Source organism: Physella acuta, unplaced genomic scaffold (genome assembly GCF_028476545.2).
Source record: "Physella acuta isolate Inbredline_101_S28 unplaced genomic scaffold, ASM2847654v3 ptg001974l, whole genome shotgun sequence".
Lineage (NCBI taxonomy): Eukaryota > Metazoa > Mollusca > Gastropoda > Physidae > Physella > Physella acuta.
In genome coordinates this window covers 16331-34872 of record NW_026733479.1, presented here as the reverse complement: position 1 = coordinate 34872, position 18542 = coordinate 16331, and the positions used below count along the sequence as shown (strand labels likewise).

The window sequence follows — 18542 nt, the reverse complement described above, 5'->3', positions numbered from 1 at the left end:
GCTAAGGAATAGTAGCCTACTAATCACAAGAGAGATAAGAAACAGCGAAATGTTTTGTGAGTTATCTACTCACACCATCCACAACACACAATGAAGGAAGTAATTTATTAATTACACCACTTAGCGAATGTTGGTAAACATATCGAGAGGGGTGATTGGGCACCATGGTGGTATTGATGTGTCATTTCGCGAGAGGTGTATTTTTTTTTCATAGTTCATGAAGTCTAAACAAAAATTCTAAAAATATGCCAACCAAAAACAAAACCGACAGAATTATTAAAGAGGCGTTTAATTAGTGTGACAAATTTACGACATCACCGGAGTAAAAATAGCTATAACCTGCGATTACACATGCACCATAACTACCGTGAGAATGGGACAATTACAGCGACTAACAGCAAACCCTACGAGAACATTTTAGCCCACGTTATGACAAGCCCATACGTAATTTTTTTTTTCACGTAATTTTTTCACGCATGACCCCTAAAGCATGCAGAGTATGCTAATTATTCTTCTTCGCGCAGACACACAAAACCACCGACTGGAAACCTGCAGACAGCTACATATTATGATGGCCCTGGTGGGGTGTTAAATTTATACAGGGATCTATGCGTCAAACTAGGGAAGTGTGTGCTTTATAATTAATGGTGTCACATTTTAAAGCAAGCAGATCACGCCCAAAGAACACATTGGAGTCAGCAATTGCTGGGGTAAGACACAGCTGTTAATTCAGACCATAACACACCTGTATAACAGATCAAAGAATCTGCTAACTACTAAAATATATGGATAAAACATTAAACTGTCTATATACAACTAAAATATCTGTATTAACTATAAAAAAACACCTGCTAACTACTAAAATATATGGATGAAACATTGAATAATCCATAAAAGATTAAAATAACTGTATGAACCATCAAAGAACCTGCTAACAAGACTTCAAATATCTGCGCTAAACACCAAATTTCCTTGAATACTGAGATTTTAAAGCATACAAAGTTAGCCTGCCTCCATGGCCAAAACATGCAAAGAGAACTTGAAGATATTTAGTCCTAAGTCAAAAACATCCAGATCAAGATATTAATTAGCCACAACCCTAAGCTAGACTGGACAATAAAATAGACTGGACGTGAACCTAGGACAACCGACCGCTACCCCCATTTATCATCAATGTTGACCTATTATGTACATTTTACAATGAGCCATTCAGAGAAGTTATTCTTCACACCCACCTACCCCCCCCCCCTTACCCAACACTTCCCACAATTCCACATTAGCTTATCAGAAACAGGCGCACCGCTATCAAATCCTTGCATGTCAAATTTGTCAGACACGTCTAGAGAGGAAAAAACAAACAGCACTTAAAACGGTAAACGGAAAAAAAGTCACAGGAAAAAAAAACACAGAAAAAAAGTCACAGTTTTTGCTAGGAAAAAAAGTCACAGAAAAAAAGTCACAGTGGAAAAATTTTATCGGAAAAAAAGTCACAGAAATAAAGTCACAGAAAAAAAGTCACAAAAATCTTTTTAGAAATATTTTTATTAATTTGTTAAGAATTGTAAAATTGTGTATGTTTGTTGTTGTGGGCTGTATTTTTTTATAGCATAAATTGTTTATAGACGTTAAAAGCATTATGATGTATAACAATTGTAAGTAAAAATAGTCTAAGATAATTAACACAACAATCTCAACTTTTGTTACGTATTTAGTTAAATACGCGGTAGAAAAGTTAATTATAAAAGAAATTTAGGCACATTTTGCCGTAGGCTATTCTCTGGTCGGCCTCTCCTCAGTAGGCATTGTCCGAACATATTGTGTGTTGTTGACGTTAAGCGTCAATTACAGCCTTTGAACCTTGTCGGCTTTCTGTTTTGATCCTAAGTTTTGTTATGTAATGAGCGTGATAAATGTGGGCAGTAAAGGTGGTTGAACTAAACATAACTATTGTTGCCATGAGTTGAGGGCAGCAAGTCAGATGAACTTACCATTTCACGGTAATTTAATATTGGTATTTAAAAAAAAACAAGATGAAAAAAAACGTGGACTTTGGAGCATTCTATTAAATGCTACTAATCTTAAGTTTAAAATAATTACAATCTACATACTTCATAATAAATAATTTTAGATGAATTATAAAAATTCCCATGCGTATACAGCCTACACACATTACATTACATTTAATTAATCCTAAGTTAATTTGCACTCTCTAAATATTTAATACATAAAAGTATTAACAAATATCATGCAAATATATATTTGTGACTTTTTTTCCTGTGACTTTTTTTCCTGTGACTTTTTTTCCTGTGACTTTTTTTCTGTGTTTTTTTTTCCTGTGTTTTTTTTTTCCTGTGACTTTTTTTCCTACAATCCTTAAAACAATGGTTGTCTGCGTTCCTACTAAAGTGCTGAGATGTTCCAACTCTGGTATGCACTGACTGGTGGTAGGATAACACATAAAGGGGGGGGGGGGGAATAGACGGTGGGTTAATACGTAAATTGGAGGGTGGGGGGAGGTGAAAGACTGGGAGGTAGGCCCGGCGTTGGATGAGATAATGGGTGAGATAATGGGTGAGATAATGGCTAGCAGCGCTGACAGACAAAAGAGGTTTTGTAGCCCCGCGACACCGCTGCCGAATAACGCCATTTTGATTACACGGGCGCGTGTCACTTGTCATTGCATAACGATGACATTCTCGGCGGGGCTATAAATAGCCGAGGCAGGATCGAGGGCATCTGAGTGCTTGTTTTGGCTTGAATTTACCTGTGGCAATATTTGAAGCAGTGGGAGCAGGGGGGGGGGGCTGTTACCTTTGGTAAATGTGAGCCTTAAATGTTTCTTCTTGTAACTTTCTTAAGCCTTAATGTTATTTAAAGTAAACGCCAGAATAAACAAAGTAGTAATCCAATATATGGAATGTTTAAACTAAACAGTAACACTCTATATGGGCCGTGTATTAAGGCTCTATGTTCACAGACATACATAAAATTTGCTGAGCTTTTCGTTATGACGGAACACGAGTCGTCAAATACCAGACTAGAGACGTTACATGATATTCTGACTCTCGCCCCCTAGTCTCGTTCCTTGCCAGATATGTAGCGTCTAATGCGCCGCAACTCGTGACTAGACGACGAGCATGTGGCGAGAATAAGTGCCGCTGTGGGGAGGTGAGTACTTTGCTGGAGGGTCGCCCGGAATGTGCTTTTAGTACAGTGAGCATCAGCTGGACTTTACCTGACACTGTAGACAGGTGGGAGACAGTACCTTGACCGTGGAATCTTACTTAATTACTGCCAAGATCACGAGTGGGTAGTTAACCTCACTCTTTAGTTGAATTTAACGCTAAAGCAGTATCTCGCATGAGGGAGGGGGAGCGAGGAGGTAGGGTGCGGAAAGCACCAGAAAAAATTATGTATGGGGGCGATACCAAGGAAATAAACTGCAGAGGCGTAGCGATGGGGGGGGGGGGGGGGGGGGGCAGGGGGGTACATATGTCCCCGGGCGCCGACCTTAGGTGGCGCCAAAATGGATTGGAAAACAAATTAAAATGTAATTTTAGCTGGATTTTTGCCTTATAAACAGTTTGAGGGGGGGGGGGTGCAAATCGAAAATTTACTCAGAAGGGGGCGCCAAATTGAAAGTTTGTCCCCGGGCGCCGGGAAGGGTCGCTACGCCTCTGATAAACTGCAAAGTATTCATTAAAATAACGTAGCTTTTTCAAGTTAGATTAATGATTTAACAGAGTTATATACTCTCTTGAAAAGTACAATCAGACTTTCAGACCTAACTACCTACAGGGCAGATATAGTGTTTATCTGCTCTTTGTTGTTGTTTTTTAAAACTTAACATACGACTCTAATAAATTACAGGTCAGTTATATTGATTTTAATTCTAGAGGTGAAAGGTCACAATGGTGTTGTCCTGTTAGAGCTGACATGTCCCTTCCATCGAGTGGTAGGTGAAACAAATAGCCAGCCCTTTCCTGGGAGATGTCAGGCCAATTTATGACCCACAGCTTGTAAGGTAATTGCTAATCAAAGCCGTGTAATAAATGGCGTGTTATGATTTACCAGGTAAAAGGCTGAGGCATATCAGATTTAATTGAACGATGTTGTATTATAGAGATCAAGATCATGATTAGTTAGCAGGGGTCTCCAAACTACGGCCCGCGGGCCGGATGCGGCCCGCGAGGTCATTTCATCCGGCCCGCGACGATCTTTTTGTCCACTAAATAAATGTTTGTTGGAGGTGACTGGGGAACTTTGCACAGAAAATTCAAAATAATTTGAAAATGTAGCTTAGGGTGTAAATACCATTGCCGCCGTGTTGCAGACATCGTGAATCAAATAGCGAAAAATGCAAGCAAGCTTCGCCATTCTTCATTTGCAATGGATGAGTCGCTTGACAGTTGTTCCACCTCAACTTCTTGTGTTCATTTGCGGTGTGGATAAAGACATGAACATAACACAAGAGCCGGCTTCCCTACATAGAATGTATGACACTGTTACCGGAGAGAATATCTTACCATAGATAGTTCAGAGACAAACACAAAATCGCAAGATTTACCATATTTCACATCAGTAAGATGGCTCATTTTGCGAGAAAGTTTTGAGCAGAATATTTAAATTAAGAAAAAAATAGGTGACTTCCTGGAAGTAAAGGCAAGCCACAGCCGCTATTGTATGATGAAGAGTGAACACCTTGACACACTTTCAGCAGTGCAAGTTCTTTACGGCTGAAGCAACCACTGAGTTCGCCACGTCATTTGCATGCGAGATCATCAAAGACCTCCAGCTGCAGTTTCAGTAGCGGTTCTCTTACTTGGATTCAAAGGCAGAAGAAGTGTGACTGTTGCAAAACCCATTTTTGAAACAAATGTGGCCAGTTACAAAGATGAACTGCATCGGGCGGTCATTGAATTGCAAGAAAAAAACTTCCTTAGAGACACGTTCCAAGAAGAGCGGATGGGTTTTCATAAGTTTTTGCCCAAGGAAGACTTTCCTAATATTAAAACTTCTGCATCAAAGTACCTTTTAAATTTTAGAACAAAATACCTGTGTGAACAAACATTTTCAAGAATGAAATACGTGAAGAATAATTTGAGAGCAGAGCAAACTTGGACCTCGAGTGTGTTGTCGACCCCCGAAAGTGTTTCTTCCAGACTTTTTACTACGGGGGGGGGGGGGGGGGGGAGATGGGGGTGTATACTTAAAATATATATATATATATTTCTATATAAATTATATTTTGTTGGGGGGGGGGGAGATGGGGGTGTATACTTAAAATATATATATATATTTCTATATAAATTATATTTTGTTGGGGGGGGGGGGGGGGGAGCGCCACCACCCCGAAGAGATGCCTTAATGAAACTCTGGCCCCCGAACTGATATTTGATAGTTAATGCGGCCCTCGGGCTGAAAAGTTTGGAGACCCCTGAGTTAGATGATGGGTTGTGGACTATGTTTCCTCTAAGGCAGTCTAAGCTGTGCGGTTGCGCGAACGCGCAGTAGTTTTCAACTGCCGCGAAGTCATTTTGTACAATACGCGTATGAGACTTTTAGAATACCGCGCACACAAAATACACGTTGAATCCTAGCTTTTTCTCCCTTCGACGGAATGTTCGTTGTTGGATATGGGAGTGGGTGAAGGGATGATGTGGCGAGGGAAATTAGGATGTGACAATTAGATGAGTGGACGGATGGGTGAGAAATAAAAGAATGTATAGAATGATGGATGGGCGTAGTGACATTGGGTAGGTTGTAGTAAAAGTAAGTAAAGTTCCATTTCGAACCTAACGGTCCATGGGGCGAGTGAAGTAGAGTTCACCTGATACTGTGAAATCGACAGATGAAGAGATAGTGTGATCAGCGCTATGCTCATCCGCCTTTCCCTAAAGTGAGTAAGGTACCCATGAGAGCTGGTGGACTCAGGGACGTTCTACATACTTGAACCCGGATTCGAATTCGAGACTTTCAGGTTAGCAGTCGTGTGCTCTACCATTCGACTACTTCGTCCCTAAAGGATGTAGTAATAGGGTGGTAAAGTATGGATGTGAGAAGATGATTCGATCAATGAATGGGTGAGGAGATAAGCCAGTAGATAAGTCGGATGTAGGGATGGGGGGGGGGTATGGAAGTGAATGGGTGGATATAGCAATTAGATGGAGCTAGATGCCAGTTTGATTTTTAGCCATTCCCCAAACGAAATTAGCTCAATCAGCCGTTCATTTTAGACACATTTAACCAAAATCCCCTAACTCTGACGCTATCGAAATAAGCGTCAAAACATCAAGTCGAAAAGAGCTATGAATGCCTGGAAAAGATCACTATAGTCAAAACGACGAACAACTTTATGAAAGTTTCTGTCTTCCATCTAACTAGTCTTGACATTTGTGGTGTAAATTTAAAAAAAAAAGGTGACACCAAAAAAGGTGACACTTCCCAACTCACGAACCGACTGCAAGGTAACATTAGCAGTGCGGGGTGTCGTGTTTGCTGAATGATCTCTGCTTGTGTTTCATCTCTACCTGGCCCGGTGTTTGGTTTCAAGGCTGCCCGCCAGGTGAATTAGAGGAGGGGCTCGAAAATGTGTGGGGGTGGGAGGTTTGAAATGGTGGGGGTGATTGAAAATGTGTGGCGGCGATTTAACCTTAAGAGGTTGTTGAAAATGTGTAGTCGGTTGAAAATGTGTGGGGGTGGGAGGTTTGAAATGTGTGGGGGTGGGAGGTTTGAAATGTGTGGAGGTGGGAGGTTTGAAATGTGTGGGGGTGATTGAAAATGTGTGGGGGCGATTTAAACGTAAGAGGTTGTTGAAAATGTGCAGTCGGTTGAAAATGTGTGGGGCAATTGAGAATGTGAGGGGGTGGTTGAAAACGCCGCACCTTGAAATCGTGTGTAGAAAATGTGTGGGGGTGGTCGAAATCAAGTGTAAAAATGTGTGTGTGTGGGGGGAGTGGTCGAAATCATGTGTGCTGGTTGAAAAAGTCGCCCTTATAATTGTGTGTAGAAAATGTAGGGGGGGGGTGGGATGAGAACCAACAAATCTCCCGCCCAACATAGCGTGTACGACAACTCCCAGGAGGCGCCACGCTTGGTTGACCACAGGTTTCATGCATGACTGGGTCGGTAAGAAATGAGCGACAGTAATACCCAACAACAATTGACGCGGCATACAGTAACAAAACTAAACACAAGGGTGATACATCTGAACAGACCAGGTACCAATCGACTAGGTTTATTTTATTTTCCTTAATTTGTTGTAATTTAATTTATTTTATACCAGTCTAAACTGAGTGAGAAAAATGAAAAGACTTGTAAGTTACAAAATAGATTTCTTAATAGTCTTATACATTTATCCCTTACAAGTGTTTCGTCACCACTTGAAACCGTGCGATGTACTGTTTGGAGGATGGATACTAAACGAAAAAAAACCCAGTTCTTTTGAAATTCTCGTAAAATAAAATATATTAACTTGACAAAATAATATATTAAAAATAATTTATGGGTATAGTATAACAGAAGGTAATTTTTTTTTTAAAATCGCATCCCGCACGACAACATGAACCCCAAAATCACTGATCCCCCCCCCCCTTCAAAAAAAATCACTCATCCTACACCATACACACGATTCACCATACACAAAACCACGCTCTTAACTAACACAAAAAGCGGAGTAGATTAAAAACCACACTACCACGCTCTACACCTTAACCCACACCACCTCACACAGCACGACACCACCCCGAAGCAAATCCCCACACAACCCCCGTCCACACGTCATCACACGCGCCGACACACCCGACCCAACAACCTAAATCACATTATCGCACACGCCACCCTGCAATAAAAAAAAACAAAAAACATATCACATCCCACTAATCACATGATTCACACGTAACCACTTATACCACAAATATTCAATGCACTTGGTTTACCTTAACCCCGACATCAAAAGCGAATATCGATATAAACAAAGCCTCTTACATCACTGTATTATCGAAACTGCTGATATAGCCACCAAAACCTTATCATTGAATTAATCATAATTAACTCTTATATCTAATTTAACAATCTAAGTTGGGCTTACAGCAAAATCGGTAGGTAATTTAAAAACAAGTTAATAAAAAGTCTAGTGACAATTTAAGCGCAATTTCCTTAATTAATTTTTTGTGACCGAACGAATCACCCGTAGATGTTTGCATCCCTTTTCTTTCTCTCCACACGAGCAGAGCTAGTCCCCGCCCCCTCGCGAGATCAGTGCGAGTCTGGCAGCGTGACGTTACCTCTCACTAGCGACTGCCTCAGCCGGTGTGCTTGTGGTAGAAATATTTGTATATTCTTAGTAATCTTAGCCAATACAAATTAGAAGAAATTAATTTTTTGTGACCGAACGAAAGGATATTTTTGAAAACTTTCTTTGGCAATATTGTTCTAAATTATGGCAGGAATCGATTGGTAAATGTTTCAAGTCGCTAAGTGGTCTGGTTGCCGAGATATGTGCCAAAAACTGCATTTTTTCGAGGTTTTTTGGCTTATCCGGGAAATCCAGGAAGGAATTACGGGAATTTTTTTGGCCTACAATCATCCTCGGAACTTGCTTAACATATTTGCTTTGGAACTATTCCTCGATATTGCTTCGTTGAGGAGGAGATACGATCTAAAGCTGCGCACATCCATCCATCCATCCATCTATCCATCCATCCATCCATACGGAAATGACGAGTTAATAATCGCAATTCCTGTATGGAAATTGCGCTAAAAAAATACGAATTAATCTATTTGATAATATTAAAAACTACAGAAAATTAGTATTAAACTTACATCGAATAGAATTATTTAACGTAACAATAATCAATGCGGCAAGAAAAGCAAAAAAAGATCTAAAATATATTATCATATTTAAAAAAATAATCCCCCTTACTGAAAAAAAAAACACACTAATTTAATCTGATTCTTAAACTTAAATCTAATATAACCATCTCTTGAACTAACAGCAAATTCGGCAGGATTTTTTAAAAACAAATGCGTACCAATCTTTAAGATAACACTTACAGTTACCATACAATTATGTACCGACTAAGCGGAAAATAATATAAATAATCATAACCTTTAAGGCTTTAAACTACTTCAATTAAGACTCACAATATAATATCCAATGCTGTAAGAACAAAAAAAATTGAAAATAGACCAATATATATATATATATATATATATATATATATATATATATATATATATATATATATATATATATATATATATATATATATATATATATATATATATATATATATATATATATTTATATGTGTGTGTGTATAAATATAATATTTTAACATTCATTTAATAATACACGGCAATGTCGCAAAATAGTATTGTTTAACGCTAAAAATAAAGTTACTTCCCATTACCTTTTTGTTGTAAAGGTAAGGGAGACAGCTAGCTACTTGTTTCAAAAAGTCACAAATTCACAAATAAATCAATAATAACTAAGTAATAATTAGTTTTAATTGCTTTTTAATTTAATTAATATAGCTATTTTATTTTTTTATGTACATTGTTGTCTACGTTGTACAGTTTATTTGATTTTTAAATTATGTTTTGACTGTAATACACAAGCTAAACTATGAATCGTATGAGATAAGTAATTTGTAAAGTTTTAATAGACTAATAAATCCGTGATAGCAGTAGGATATAATCTTCCATACATTTTTTTTAAACAATAACCTTTTAAAAGTCATGATCAATCTTGAAAAGTGTTGAATATGTAGAAGAATCACTGCTGTGACAGACCGGAAGGTGAAACATTCATAATAAAATTTAACAGTACAAAGTACTTAAAAAAAATACTTCACAGCCAAACCTAAATTGACTAAAGTGCTACAGCAGTCATGTCAATGCAAGTGTTTTTAGCCAGACTCAATGACTGCACAGCCTGTGGAAACTGGTCTTTCCTGCATTGCCTGCCAACATCTGTTACATGGCTGGCAAGGGTACAACAGAACAGGTCACACTGTTGTATAACAACTATGGCTAGTACAGTCTAGTACAATGTCTTACTGAGATGGATTATGGTCTCTTTGAGATGGACTGTGGTCTTACTCGGATAGACTGTTGTTTCACTTAAGGGTGACTATGGTCTCTTAGAGATAGACAATGGTCAAACTCACATCTCACTGAGATGGACGGTGGTCTCGCTGAGATGGACTGTGGTCTTACTATGATGGACTGTTGTTTCACTTAAGAGTGACTATGGTCTCTTAGAGATGGTCAAAACTAACATGGACTATGGTATCACTGAGATGGACCAAGGTTTCACTGAGTATGACTATAATCTCAGTGTATAACATAATATAACATTGTATGATACTTTAAAAACTTGCAACAAATTAGTTATACTACTGTTTTAGTTTTGTTTTTTAAATAAAGGTAAATAAATAACTATTTTCTCTATGGAGTATTTCACTCATAAAAATAAATCAAATTAGCATTTTTCAATTTTCCTGTGCGACTAAAATGTGTCAGTTACAATTCTCCCACCTAGATATTTTAAAGGGAAGTGTGATGACGCAATGTTGCGTCGAAGCCAGGTAGATAGCAGAAATAGGCTTTAGCGTGTTAGTCAGAGGTAGACCAATGAAAATTCAGAGACTGACCGGTCACGTGGTATGGTCAGCTGACCACTGAGGCGTGGGGCAGTAGAGCGATAGGCCAGAAGGGTTAGGTAGCGGCCAGAGACGGCCGAGAATGTAAATAGTTAGGAGTTGATAGGTAGATAGCGAGGAAAGAAGGTGTTAGGTGGTAGAATGTAGAGAACAGTTAGTGTTAGGATTGGTCATGGGAGTGCGTAGTAGTAGGTAGAATGTGGTATGAACAGTCAGTAGTAGAAGTAAATAGTACAGTGTGGATCAGTTAGGTAGAAACTTGAACATATATATCATTTTAATAAAGAACAATTATAGTTGAACTTGAACTGGGTGTTGTTGGATTCATTCGTTCCGCCTTCTTAAAAATCCCCACCCTCACATCTGGTGGAGCGCGGGTCGAGTAAGGGAAAGAACGTATGTCGTATATCAGCTATTCATGACGGAGTATGACTGGTGTATTGCTTTCTCTAACTCATCACAACAGCGGGTTCCTTCAGCCGGAACGAGTTTGGATTACCAACACAAGGGAACTGTCACCATGTTCAAAAAGATAAGTACCTTCCAAAATTTTTTTTTTAAACGTTAGGGTTTAGAGCCGTGCTGGATAGTTTGTACCAGTGGTTTTTCTGCCTTACACATTCTTATGTTACGCCCTGTTGCCTTAGTTTTGTTTACTTTCCTCAACACACACACACACATACACAACCATGGAGGCAGAGTTTCAATGCTATAAACAAGGCATACCATTAGACAAAACAGGAGAAGAAGTTGAAACATTTGTAGAGAATAGGTTAGAAAACAAGATAGTCAAGATAGTAAGAAATGTCAAGAACAAAAGCAGAGTTAGCGTTACAATTAGTGAATCGGAGAAACAAATAGATAACACGCAACTGCCCTAGAACATCAACCCCATGACCAGGAATTTGACCCGGACCGCCTCCATAAATGATTTTGAACAACGGACATAATTGTGAAGTCAAGTCGAGTTGTTGTTTTTTTGTTAATCTAAGTAGTCGAAGAAATCGACGTGAAGTCATACAGTCAGAAGTCAGTGTAGTCAAACTGAAGTCAATTGTGTTATTGAAGTCAGTGAAGTATAAGTCAGAACTGAAGTCAAAGAGGTTATTTGAAGTCAGTCAAGTCAGTCAATAAGTTGTTGAAGTCGTATTTGAGGTCATAGTGACGTAGTTGAAGTCATGTTGCAGTCAAAGAAAAGTCTTTGAAGTTATATTAAAGTCGTTGAGGTCATAGTGAAGAAGTGAAATCGTCGAAGTTATAGTGAAGTCTTGGAAATCAAAGTGATGTCGTTGAAATCTTTGAAGTCAAAGTTAAAGTCTTTGAAGTTGAAGTAAGGTTAATTTAAGTCAGTCGTTGAAGTCTTTGAAGTCATATTGAAATTGTTGAAGTCATATTGAAGTTGTTGAAGTCAAAGTGAAGTCTTTGAAGTCATATTGAAATTGTTGATGTCAAAGTGTAAGTCTTTGAAGCCATATTGAAGTCGTTGAAGTCAAGGAAAAGTCTTTGAAGTCAAAGTGAAGACGTTTAAGTCGTCGAAGTTTAAGTCGGTCAGTGAAGTCTTTTAAGTTGAATTGAAGTGAAGTCGTCGAGGTCAAGTTAGTCTTCAAAGTGAAGTTAGTCGTCAAGTTGAAGTAGTTGAAGTCGTCAAAGTGGAATCAGTCGTTAAATTGAAGTCAGTCAAATTACTGAAGTCAGTTAAAGTGAAATAAGTCGAGTTACTGAAGTCATAAGTGAAGTCAGTCATTAAGTCAAGCCAGCCAGTTTTTTGTCAGAAGTCAGATAGTGAGAGCTGCTCCACTATATGATTACGTATTCAAATGTTGATTTGAAATGGCACGATTAATTATATACACTTACATGTCTATTCTTTTTGTGAAGCTATTTCTAAGCTCTAGTAGTGTTTACGTCTATTGAGTTTATTAGGCTTTACAGATTGTTGTTAGATTAGAGTGTACTATTTTTTATTTGGTTATTTTTGTAATGTTATATTTGTAATGTTATTTTTTTAATGTTGTTATGCCGCCAGACAAATGTTCAGCACGTTTAAATTTGGGATTGAGGTTTTTTTTAATGGAAGGTACCTCTGTCTGAATACTTGTCTGCGCGGGCACTAAGATAGTCACGTAAAGCCATTGCTCATGGTCTCGTAATACAATTTCAGACCCACTACGCTTATTCAGAATGAGACGAGATGAAGCAGACACTTCAAAGAATGCCGCCACATGAAGCCCTGATTACGTTGAATTACCTGGACAGCGAACGGCCCTGCTTAACAGAGAATTGCCCTGGTCAAGACAGCGGACGCATCACCACCGCTTCGCCCCAACCTGTGGTTGAATAACAGACCGCCAGCTACGTACACCTACGTCGGCACATACAAAGGGTAGACGACCCATCGTCCAAGTTCCCAGCGTCGGAATGTTACGTCATTGTTCGCCACCGCATCAGACAGCTCCAGTTCATCGTATAACCACTCTACGTGGACGTCTCAACCAGCGTTGAGTTTGTTGCGTCATCACATTGACCAACGAAAGTTACGCCTACACCCGCCTCACGGGAATTTACATCAAAACTCGCCACAACCCACCCACCACAGAGGAACGCCAAACATTACATAACTTACACATACACTTACATTCCTCGCTGAGCCCGTTCAACCAGTTACACATTACCACTAAGATTCACTCAAGGCCAGTACACGACAACCTAGCCAGAACTGAGTTTCACATGATTGGATTCACACATACCATAACATAGACACACATTATCAAGCAGAGACACCACAAGATTTCAGGAACTAGAACAATGACATTTCTTTCAAGAACACAGACACAAGATTTTATGTTTTTGTAAACTGTGCTGTCCCATTTTGTATTTGATTTATATGATTGATGTTAGGGATAGAATAGAGTAGTAAGACAGATAGTTGTTGATGTATTAGATTAGTAGCAGACGCTGAAAAATATAATTTGTCAGCTACAGAAAGGGAGGGAGATATGTGATGACGCAATGTTGCGTCGAAGCCAGGTAGATAGCAGAAATAGGCTTTAGCGTGTTAGTCAGAGGTAGACCAATGAAAATTCAGAGACTGACCGGTCACGTGGTATGGTCAGCTGACCACTGAGGCGTGGGGCAGTAGAGCGATAGGCCAGAAGGGTTAGGTAGCGGCCAGAGACGGCCGAGAATGTAAATAGTTAGGAGTTGATAGGTAGATAGCGAGGAAAGAAGGTGTTAGGTGGTAGAATGTAGAGAACAGTTAGTGTTAGGATTGGTCATGGGAGTGCGTAGTAGTAGGTAGAATGTGGTATGAACAGTCAGTAGTAGAAGTAAATAGTACAGTGTGGATCAGTTAGGTAGAAACTTGAACATATATATCATTTTAATAAAGAACAATTATAGTTGAACTTGAACTGGGTGTTGTTGGATTCATTCGTTCCGCCTTCTTAAAAATCCCCACCCTCACAATTGGTACAACTAGAAGAACCTCAAACAAAGATCCTTTCGTACCCTCACAGGAAGTTTTAAATAGAATACCCCAATAATACAATTCATACTCCCACACAAAAAGAAACAACCAACAATCCAAGAAAAGAATTTCTAGACACTCCCCATCATTATTGTTATAGATAAGACACTAGCTAGAATAAAACAGATGTGTGAAGTAGTTTTAAAAATAACTATTCTGCTTCATTTTCTAATTGCTTCCCTTTGAAAATTGAAAGCTAGTCTGTTAAAGCAAAGGCTATTTTTTATTTATTTATGTTAGTCAAGTTGAAAACCAAATGGAACATAAGCCTTGAGATGGCTTTAATGGAGGTCATTATTCAGTTTGTTAATTTGAAGGATATGATAACAAAATTTTTAAATTTTACTTTTTTTTTTAAAATGCAGAAAATTTAAAAACTAGAATATATATATATTACTAATTTTTACAAGGTCCTGCAATTTACTGTAATCAGTATGTACTGTAATCATGCCAATTTTTATCTGTGTCTGTTTATTTTATTTTAAGTACTTCTGACATTTCATTTTGATGCAATACCTGAACTGTCTTCAAACTGCTATAAAAAAAATGAATTGTACAAATATACTTGAGCAAACATTTACAAAGAGTTTTGAGTGACCATCTCCCCCTCCCCTCCAGGTATAAAAATGTATAATTTATATAGAAAATATATAGCCTAGAAAAAAAAAATAAAAGGACCCCCCCCCCCCGAAGAAATTATACCCCCCCCCCCCCAACAAAAGGAAATTAATATAGAAAATGTATACTTTTATGAGTGTCCGCCCCCACCCCCCAAGAAAGTCTACCACATCTCCAAAAATTTCAAGTGCCCCCCCCCCCCCCCCCCAGGAGAAAATAGTTTGGAAGAAACACTGGAACCAACAGTGGCATCGCTAGGTCAGGTGTCACCCGGTGCTGCGCCTCATGGTGTCACCCCCTCACACCAACAGAAAAAGTATAGGCTATATATATATATATATATATATACACATATATGCATACATAGACCTATATATATATATATATATATATATATATATATATATATATATATATCTAAATATATACTTGTAGTTGGCGGCGTCATTACCCCTCCACCCTTATTGCTAATGGCGTGAGTTTGAGAACATTATTTTAATCCACCTATTAATTCAATTGGAAAAAAGCACAAAGTTTTCAAAGTAAATTATTAGATGTGGTATCACATCACCACTGTCATCGATTGAAAATGTTAACAGTTTAAAGTAAAGAGGTTTATCTATATTTGGTTATTAACACAGGTAGATGTAGCATTATTTTCTATATAGTTACAAGTTTGTGACATGGTGTGTGTGTCCCCCCTCCCCTTGTGATCGTCAATTTGTGCTTTAAAACTCTAATTTATCATTCATTCAACAGGCAAAAACTTTGGTGTCACCCGGTGTGATCTGAACCCCTCACCCCTGCTTCGCAACGCCTCTGTCTACCACTAGCAAGCTTTAGTTTGGCAAAGGCAAATCTAATCTAGTCACATAAGTATACAGATGTTTGATAAAAGACTCTTCCAAAAATAGTGAAATAGTAGTTGTGTTAGGTTTTTAGTAGTATTGGACAGTAATTTTTATCTTATTTATGATCTTGTTTTATGGTCAGAAATTAGTAATTAGTTAATTAGGGTTAGTAGTATGGTATAATTAGGGTTAGGGATAATGACATTGACATTAAGTCATTAAGCTTAGCAAGTCAAATGTGTTTATTAGTTAAGTACTAGTAACTTGACGCCCATTCGCCCTTTTTAAAGAAAATTCTAGATCTAGATCTATTAATTAATAATTATTATGCCATTACCAGACACTGGTTTAGGAAATCCAGTGCTGAATAATAAGTTACTAGATCTAAGTCTAGATCTAGATCTAGATTTAGATCTAGAATAGATCTAGATATATTATTATATAGGCCTAACATAATAACATGAACTTTGATAGATAGATAGAAGACGGTTCGAAAACCCGTAACAACACTCGCTTAACAAGTGTCTCGAAAAAGGCTCGTTGAAAATCTAGATCTAGACTCTAGCTATACTCGTATAGTCAGACAGCGACACGCAGAAAAGAGGTCCGAGTTTGTTTCGTCATGTCAAACACACACAGCCGTTGTCTGCCGACCAAACTTCAAGAAAATGGACGTTCGCGCGAGACTTGAATCAAAACAGACTCACCTCATGCTAAATTCACTGTTGGGTTGCAGCGATGGTACACGAAGGGTTCGGCTAGGCTCGGGTCTTCAATGTGGCGGTCCGAAATTAATCTCATGTGTTGCCGTTACAACGTAACTTGCACAGGTAGGCCGCCATGAATGACAACAAAACTAACCCGGTAACACACAGAGGTGCCCGGATGACGGGATACCACGGCGTAGCGGGTCGCCGTGCTGTAGCGCAGGTGTGACAAGCGACAAGGGGAAGTCATCCAAGATCAAGGGGGGGGGGGGGGGTGGAATACTATTTTGCTGATTTGAATAAATACATTTGAAATACTATAACTAATATAACGCGGAAAAAGATAAGAGTGTAAATTACGTTTTGACTCGGGAAAAATTCAGACACGATTCGCATTTGTCAATAAACCGAATACAAACAGCTTTTTAACTGGACTTAGATCTAGTTGTCGTCTACCGCAATCTGTGTACCCTGACCTACATACTGTTCTAAAAATAGCTCTACCCAAGCAAGGGGAAACTACTCTTGCGGGTGACATTTTATCATTCAAAACGGTAAAAAAAACTGTATGCATCGAGACTCCCCATCTCCAAATAAAATAAAATACTTAAAAAAAACTTTTTAAAAAACCACGTTTTTCTTGTGGACTAAAAAGTAGAAAATAACTATTTACATACATTTGATGACAAAAAACGTGGGTACGTTCACCATCAAATTTCCCGACCCATCTGCCCGACCCACGTTTTTTGTCATCAAATGTATGTAAATAGTTATTTTCTACTTTTTAGTCCACAAGAAAAACGTGGTTTTTTAAAAAGTTTTTTTTAAGTATTTTATTTTCTCCTTTTTAGTCCGTTGCTACACATGAAAAACGTGGTTTTTAAAAAAGTTTTTTATATAGTTTATTTTCTACTTTATCTAATGACTTGATTAAGTATGAATTGACTAAGTGTTTATAAATACACGGACTAAAAAAATCTTGAGCGACCAGGATTCGAACCTGGGTTGTCGCGGCCACAACGCGAAGTACTAACCACTATACGATCACGGCCAGCGCGCTCACATCGATTGGGGCCGAAGTAACTGTGTCTATAAGCCTCCAGTCTTGTCGGTATCTTTAGAAATCATGTCCTCAATTTTATGGTCCTTGGGGCGTAATTAAATTAAGCTAATTACCGTCTCTAATTGCTAGTTTTTATGATTGCATCTGAAATTGTTAGGCGAAAGTAGCCTACATGCCAAATTTCAGATCTATTGAGCAATCAGAAGTGGGTTAATTTTCGATGTCAATTTTAACAACAAACACACGCGAAGCTGAGTTAATAAAAACGTGTTAAAAAATATGCATTCGGCCCACCTCCCATTAGATTTTTGCTTGCATGGTTAATCTACCGGATGAATGATTATGCATTTAGCGGGTAAACTTATAAAATAGTTTTGACCGAATAAAAACGTGTCTTTTTAATGCTTTGATTTTTTCTCTCACCAAAACTAATGTTTGAACTTTACATACTAAACAGGACTTAACCTGATCGTACTCGGCAGAAACATCCGCCTTGTTTGGAAGTTACGCGGTGGATCAATGCCGAAAGACGATGATGAAAATCAGGGAGTAACAAAACAGAAGCTTTGTGCAACCTGCACCCTGTTATAAAAATGTCAATGTTTTTTTTAAACGAATAACTTTTTCATCTCTACTTGGGCTCTCTAAACACGCCACCTGGGGGATCGCATGCGACCGGCTTAACTTGGTTAAGTCAAGCAAAACCTGTTTTTTTTCCATAATTTAAAACATTCAACTTGCCTCAATTAAAGGATGTTCGTAATAATGATTATTTTAGAATTTAAAATAGAAAAATTGTACCGCTTTTGTTCTCTATCCTTCAACAAACCTAGATGAAACTCATTATCTTTGGATGTTTAAAATTACGATGGTATCGACATACAACCTTGAGTGAAGACGTCAGAATATTAGATAAATGGACACAACCTTTACGGCAGACCGGTGATTTTTGGTGGTATCATCCAGCGTCACTCGGTTACCTTGTGTCATCCAGCGTCACTCGGTTACCTTGTGTCATCCAGCGTCACTCGGTTACCTTGTGTCATCCAGCGTCACTCGGTTACCTTGTGCCATCCAGCGTCACTCGGTTACCTTGTGTCATCCAGCGTC

General features: G+C 38.4%; 1 protein-coding gene across 5 annotated transcripts in view; it reads right to left on the bottom strand.

Moving 5' to 3' along the window:
* LOC131931458 (uncharacterized) overlaps positions 1-16521 on the bottom strand; it is a 70633-nt gene extending 54112 nt beyond the window's left edge. For all 5 annotated transcript variants that reach the window (XM_059288256.1, XM_059288254.1, XM_059288258.1 and 2 more), the window contains exon 1: positions 16370-16521. The gene's annotated coding sequence lies outside the window, so the exon portion shown is untranslated. The remainder of the gene's footprint in view (positions 1-16369) is intronic.
* Between the last annotated feature and the right edge of the window lie 2021 nt (positions 16522-18542).